The sequence below is a fragment of the Triticum dicoccoides genome, chromosome 3A (assembly GCF_002162155.2).
Source record: "Triticum dicoccoides isolate Atlit2015 ecotype Zavitan chromosome 3A, WEW_v2.0, whole genome shotgun sequence".
Taxonomy (NCBI): Eukaryota; Viridiplantae; Streptophyta; class Magnoliopsida; order Poales; family Poaceae; genus Triticum; species Triticum dicoccoides.
Window position 1 is genome coordinate 119,766,947 of NC_041384.1, and position 8,057 is coordinate 119,775,003.

Below are 8,057 nucleotides of genomic sequence, written 5' to 3' on the forward strand. Positions count from 1 at the left end.
AGATTGATATGTTGGACGGCTATATTCGGACACCGGAAGTGTTCCGGGTGATTTCGGAGAAAACCGGAGACCGGAGGGTTACCGGAACCCCCCCCCCCCGGGAGAAGTAATGGGCCATATGGGCCTTAGTGGAGAGAGAGGGGCAGCCAAAGGTGGGCCGCGTGCCTCCTCCCCCCTAGTTCGAATTGGACTAGGAGAGGGGGGGGCGGCGCCCCCCTTTCCTTCTCCCTCCCCACTTCTTTCCCCCTCCTAGTAGGAGTCCTACTCCTACTAGGAGGAGGACTCCTCCTTGGCGCGACATAGGGGCCGGCCGGCCTCCTCCCCTTGATCCTGTATATACGGGGGCAGGGGGCACCCCTAGACACACAAGTTGATCCACGTGATCATATTCTTAGTCGTGTGCGGTGCCCCCTTCCACCATAATCCTCGATAATATTGTAGCGGTGCTTAGGCGAAGCCCTGCGACGGTAGTACATCAAGATCGTCACCACGCCGTCGTGCTGACGGAACTCTTCCCCGACACTTTGCTGGATCGGAGTACGGGGATCGTCATCGAGCTGAACGTGTGCTAGAACTCGGAGGTGTCGTAGTGTCGGTGCTTGATCGGTCGGGCCGTGAAGAGTACGACTACATCAACCGCGTTGTCATAACGCTTCCGCTGTCGGTCTACAAGGGTACGTAGATCACACTCTTCCCTCGTTGCTATGCATCACCATGATCTTGCGTGTGCGTAGGAATTTTTTTTGAAATTACTATGTTCCCCAACAGTGGCATCCGAGCCTAGGTTTTATGTGTTGATGTTATATGCACGAGTAGAACACAAGTGAGTTGTGGGCGATATAAGCCATACTGCTTACCAGCATGTCATACTTTGGTTCGGCGGTATTGTTGGACGAAGCGGCCCGGACCGACATTACGCGTACGCTTACGCGAGACCGGTTCTCCCGACGTGCTTTGCACAAAGGTGGCTAGCGGGTGACAGTTTCTCCAACTTTAGTTGAACCGAGTGTGGCTACGCCCGGTCCTTGCGAAGGTTAAAACAACACCAACTTGACAAACTATCGTTGTGGTTTTGATGCGTAGGTAAGATTGGTTCTTTCTTAAGCCCGTAGCAGCCACGTAAAACTTGCAACAACAAAGTAGAGGACGTCTAACTTGTTTTTGAAGGGCATGTTGTGATGTGATATGGTCAATACATGATGCTAAAATTTTATTGTATGAGATGATCATGTTTTGTAACCAAGTTATCGGCAACTAGCAGGAGCCATATGGTTGTCGCTTTATTGTATGCAATGCAATTGCGCTGTAATGCTTTACTTTATCACTAAGTGGTAGCGATAGTCGCGGAAGCATAAAATTGGCGAGACGACAACGATGCTACGATGGTGATCAAGGTGTCGCGCCGGTGACGATGGTGATCACGATGGTGCTTCGAAGATGGAGATCACAAGCACAAGATGATGATGGCCATATCATATCACTTATATTGATTGCATGTGATGTTTATCTTTTATGCATCTTATCTTGCTTTGATTGACGGTAGCATTTTAAGATGATCTCTCACTAATTATCAAGAAGTGTTCTCCCTGAGTATGCACCGTTGCAAAAGTTCTTCGTGCTGAGACATCACGTGATGATCGGGTGTGATAGGCTCTACGTTCAAATACAACGGGTGCAAAACAGTTGCACACGCGGAATACTCAGGTTATACTTGACGAGCCAAGCATATACAGATATGGCCTCGGAACACGGAGACCGAAAGGTCGAGCATGAATCATATAGTAGATATGATCAACATAGTGATGTTCACCAATGAAACTGCTCCATCTCACGTGATGATCGGACATGGTTTAGTTCATTTGGATCACGTGATCACTTAGAGGATTAGAGGGATGTCTATCTAAGTGGGAGTTCTTAAGTAATATGATTAATTGAATCTAAATTTATCACGAACTTAGTACCTGATAGTATCGTGCTTGTTTATGTTTGATTGTAGATAGATGGCCCGTGCTGTTGTTCCGTTCAATTTTAATGCGTTCCTTGAGAAAGAAAAGTTGAAAGATGATGGTAGCAATTACACGGACTGGGTCCGTAACTTGAGGATTATCCTCATTGCTGCACAGAAGAATTACGTCCTGGAAGCACCGCTAGGTGCCAGGCCTGCTGCTAGAGCAACAACAGATGTGATGAACGTCTGGCAGAGCAAAGCTGATGACTACTCGATAGTTCAGTGTGCCATGCTTTACGGCTTAGAATCGGGACTTTAACGACGTTTTGAACGTCATGGAGCATATGAGATGTTCCAGGAGTTGAAGTTAATATTTCAAGCAAATGCCCGGATTGAGAGATATGAAGTCTCCAAATAAGTTCTATAGCTGCAAGATGGAGGAGAACAGTTCTGTCAGTGAGCATATACTCAAAATGTCTGGGTATAATAATCAGTTTATTCAATTGGGAGTTAATCTTCCAGATGATTGCGTCATTGACAGAATTCTCCAATCACTACCACCAAGCTACAAGAGCTTCATGATGAACTATAATATGCAAGGGATGAATAAGACTATTCTCGAGCTCTTCGCATGCTGAAATGCTGAAAGCTGCGGAGGTAGAAATCAAGAAGGAGCATCAAGTGTTGATGGTCAACAAGACCACTAGTTTCAAGAAAAAGGGCAAAGGGAAGAAGAAGTGGAACTTCAAAAAGAACAGCAAGCAAGTTGCTACTCAAGAGAAGAAACCCAAACCTGGACCTAAGACTGAAACTAAGTGCTTCTACTGCAAGCAGACTGGTCACTGGAAGCGGAACTGCCCCAAGTATTTGGCAGATAAGAAGGATGGCAAGGTGAACAAAGGTATATGTGATATACATGTTATTGATGTGTACCTTACTAATGCTCGCAGTAGCACCTGGGTATTTGATAATGGTTCTGTTGCTAATATTTGCAACTTGAAACAGGGACTACGGATTAAGCGAAGATTGGCTAAGGACGAGGTGACGATGCGCGTGGGAAATGGTTCCAAAGTCGATGTGATCGCAGTCGGTACGCTACCTCTACATCTACCTTCGGGATTAGTATTAGACCTAAATAATTGTTATTTGGTGCCAGCATTAAGCATGGACATTATATCTGGATCTTGTTTGATGCGAGACGGTTATTCATTTAAATCAGAGAATAATGGTTGTTCTATTTATATGAGTAATATCTTTTATGGTCATGCACCCTTAAGGAGTGGTCTATTTTTATTAAATCTCGATAGTAGTGACACACATATTCATAGTGTTGAAGCCAAAAGATGCAGAGTTGATAATGATAGTGCAACTTATATGTGGCACTGCCATTTGGGTCATATCGGTGTAAAGTGCATGAAGAAACTCCATACTGATGGGCTTTTGGAACCACTTGATTATGAATCACTTGGTACTTGCGAACCGTGCCTTATGGGTAAGATGACAAAAACACCATTCTCCGGAACTATGGAGAGAGCAACAGATTTGTTGGAAATCATACATACAGATGTATGTGGTCCGATGAATGTTGAGGCTCGTGGCGGATATCGTTATTTTCTCACCTTCACAGATGACTTAAGCAGATATGGGTATATCTACTTAATGAAACATAAGTCTAAAACATTTGAAAAGTTCAAAGAATTTCAGAGTGAAGTTGAAAATCATCGTAACAAGAAAATAAAATTCCTACGATCTGATCGTGGAGGAGAATATTTGAGTTACGAGTTTGGTGTACATTTGAAACAATGTGGAATAGTTTCGCAACTCACGCCACCCGGAACACCACAGCGTAATGGTGTGTCCGAACATCGTAATCGTACTTTACTACATATGGTGCGATCTATGATGTCTCTTAATGATTTACTGCTATCATTTTGGGGATATGCTTTAGAGATGGCCGCATTCACATTAAATAGGGCACCATCAAAATCCGTTGAGACGACGCCTTATGAACTGTGGTTTGGCAAGAAACCAAAGTTGTTGTTATTGAAAGTTTGGGGTTGCGATGCTTATGTGAAAAAGCTTCAACCTAATAAGCTCGAACCCAAATCGGAGAAATGTGTCTTCATAGGATATCCAAAGGAAACTATTGGATACACCTTCTATCACAGATCCGAAGGCAAGACTTTTGTTGCTAAATTCGGAAACTTTCTGGAGAAGGAGTTTCTCTCGAAAGAAGTGAGTGGGAGGAAAGTAGAACTTGACGAGGTAACTGTACCTGCTCCCTTATTGGAAAGTAGTACATCACAGAAACCTGTTTCTGTGACACCTACACCAATTAGTGAGGAAGCTAATGATAATGATCATGAAACTTCAGAACAAGATACTATTGAACCTCGTAGATCAACCAGAGTAAGATCCGCGCCAGAGTGGTAAGGTAATCCTGTTCTGGAAGTCATGCTACTAGATCATGATGAACCTACGAACTATGAAGAAGCGATGGTGAGCCCAGATTCCGCAAAATGGCTTGAAGCCATGAAATCTGAGATGGGATCCATGTATGAAAACAAAGTATGGACTTTGGTTGACTTGCCCAATGATCGGAAAGCAATTGAGAATAAATGGATCTTCAAGAAGAAGACTGACGCTGACGGTAATGTTACTGTCTACAAAGCTCGACTTGTCGCAAAAGGTTTTCGGCAAGTTCAAGGGATTGACTACGATGAGACCTTCTCACCCGTAGCGATGCTTAAGTCTGTCAGAATCATGTTAGCAATTGCCACATTTTATGATTATGAAATTTGGCAAATGGATGTCAAAACTGCATTCCTGAATGGATTTCTGCAAGAAGAGTTGTATATGATGCAGCCGGAAGGTTTTGTCGATCCAAAGGGAGCTAACAAAGTGTGCAAGCTCCAGCGATCCATTTATGGACTGGTGCAAGCCTCTCGGAGTTGGAATAAACGCTTTGATAGTGTGATCAAAGCATTTGGTTTTATACAGACTTTTGGAGAAGCCTGTATTTACAAGAAAGTGAGTGGGAGCTCTGTAGCATTTCTGATATTATATGTAGATGACATATTACTAATCGGAAATTATATAGAATTTCTGGATAGCATAAAAGGATACTTGAATAAAAGTTTTTCAATGAAAGACCTCGGTGAAGCTGCCTACATATTGGGCATCAAGATCTATAGAGACAGATCGAGACGCTTAATTGGACTTTCACAAAGCACATACCTTGACAAAGTTTTGAAAAAGTTCAAAATGGATCAAGCAAAGAAAGGATTCTTCCTATGTTACAAGGTGTGAAATTGAGTAAGACTCAAAGTCCGACCAATGCAGAAGATAGAGAGAAAATGAAAGATATTCCCTGTGCTTCAGCCATAGGCTCTATAATGTATGCAATGATGTGTACCAGACCGGATGTGTGTCTTGCTATAAGTCTAGCAGGGAGGTACCAAAGTAATCCAGGAGTGGATCACTGTACAGCGGTCAAGAACATCCTGAAATACCTGAAAAGGACTAAGGATATGTTTCTCATATATGGAGGTGACAAGAGCTCATCGTAAATGGTTACGTTGATGCAAGCTTTGAAACTGATCCGGACGATTCTAAATCGCAAACCGGATACGTGTTTACATTAAATGGTGGAGCTGTTAGTTGGTGCAATTCTAAACAAAGCGTTGTGGCGGGATCTACATGTGAAGCGGAGTACATAGCTGCTTCGGAAGCAGCAAACAAAGGAGTCTGGATGAAGGAGTTCATAACCGATCTAGGTGTCATACCTAGTGCATCGGATCCAATGAAAATCTTTTGTGACAATACTGGTGCAATTGCCTTGGCAAAGGAATCCAGATTTCACAAGAGAACCAAGCACATCAAGAGACGCTTCAATTCCATCCGGGATCTAGTCCAGGTGGGAGACATAGAGATTTGCAAGATACATACGGATCTGAATGTAGCAGACCCGTTGACTAAGCCTCTTCCACGAGCAAAACATGATCAGCACCAAAGCTCCATGGGTGTTAGAATCATTACTGTGTAATCTAGATTATTGACTCTAGTGCAAGTGGGAGACTGAAGGAAATTTGCCCTAGAGGCAATAATAATGTTATTATTTTATTTCCTTATATCATGATAAATGTTTATTATTCATGCTAGAATTGTATTATCTGGAAACATAATACTTGTGTGAATACATAGACAAACCAAACGTCACTAGTATGCCTCTACTTGACTAGCTCGTTAATCGAAGATGGTTATGTTTCCTAACCATAGACATGTGTTGTCATTTGATTAATGGGATCACATCATTTGGAGAATGATGTGATTGACATGACCCATTCCATTAGCTTAGCACCCGATCGTTTAGTATGTTGCTATTGCTTTCTTCATGACTTATACATGTTCCTATGACTATGAGATTATGCAACTCCCGTTTACCAGAGGAACACTTTGTGTGCTACCAAACGTCACAATGTAACTGGGTGATTATAAAGGAGCTCTACAGGTGTCTCCAAAGGTGAATGTTGGGTTGGCGTATTTCGAGATTAGGATTTGTCACTCCGATTGTCCGAGAGGTATCTCTGGGCCCTCTCGGTAATGCACATCACATAAGCCTTGCAAGCATTGCAACTAATGAGTTAGTTGCGAGATGATGTATTACGAAACGAGTAAAGAGACTTGCCGGTAACGAGATTGAACTAGGTATTGAGATACCGACGATCGAATCTCGGGCAAGTAACATACCGATGACAAAGGGAACAACGTATGTTGTTATGCGGTCTGACCGATAAAGATCTTCGTAGAATATGTAGGAGCCAATATGAGCATCCAGGTTCCGCTACTGGTTATTGACCGGAGACATGTCTCGTTCATGTCTACATTGTTCTCGAACCCGTATGGTCCGCACGCTTTAAGGTTTCGATGATAGTTATATTATGAGTTTATGAGTTTTGATGTACCGAAGTTAGTTCGGAGTCCCGGATATGATCACGGACATGACGACGAGTCTCGAAATGGTCGAGACATAAAGATTGATATATTGGACGGCTATATTCGGACACCGGAAGTGTTCCGGGTGATTTCGGAGAAAACCGGAGAGCCGGAGGGTTACCGGAACCCCCCCCCCCCAGGAGAAGTAATGGGCCATATGGGCCTTAGTGGAGAGAGAGAGGGGCAGCCAAAGGTGGGCCGCGCGCCTCCTCCCTCCTGGTCCGAATTGGACTAGGAGAGGGGGGGCGGCGCCCCCCTTTCCTTCTCCCTCCCCACTTCTTTCCCCCTCCTAGTAGGAGTCCTACTCCTACTAGGAGGAGGACTCCTCCTTGGCGCGCCATAGGGGCCGGCCGGCCTCCTCCCCTTGATCCTGTATATACGGGGGCAGGGGCACCCCTAGACACACAAGTTGATCCACGTGATCATATTCTTAGCCGTGTGCGGTGCCCCCTTCCACCATAATCCTCGATTGTAGCGGTGCTTAGGCGAAGCCCAGTGACGGTAGTACATCAAGATCGTCACCACGCCGTCATGCTGGCGGAACTTTTCTCCGACACTTTGCTGGATCGGAGTCCGGGGATCGTCATCGAGCTGAACGTGTGCTAGAACTCGGAGGTGCCGTAGTTTCGGTGCTTGATCGGTCGGGCTATGAAGACGTACGACTACATCAACCGCGTTGTCATAACGCTTCCGTTGTCGGTCTACAAGGGTACGTAGATCACACTCTTCCCTCGTTGCTATGCATCACCATGATCTTGCGTGTGCGTAAGATTTTTTTTTGAAATTACTACGTTCCCCAACACAAAGTACATCGTCCACAACGTGTGGCTGTCGGCGGCGTACCTCGGCTCGTTCCGCTGCGCCACTAGTAGAAAACAGGGCTTTGGTCACATCGCAATATACACATTAGTCTCGTTTGCATTACGAACCGGGACTAATGTGAGCATTAGTCCCGGTTCGAGCGGCTAAAAGCATTAGTCCCGGTTCAAATGGGTCCTGTAGTCCCGGTTTGAGACACGAACAGTGACAAAAGGGCATCACACCCTTTAGTCCCGGTTCATATCTCAAACCGGGACTAAAGGTCCCTTTAGTCCCGGTTCGTGTCTCAAACCGA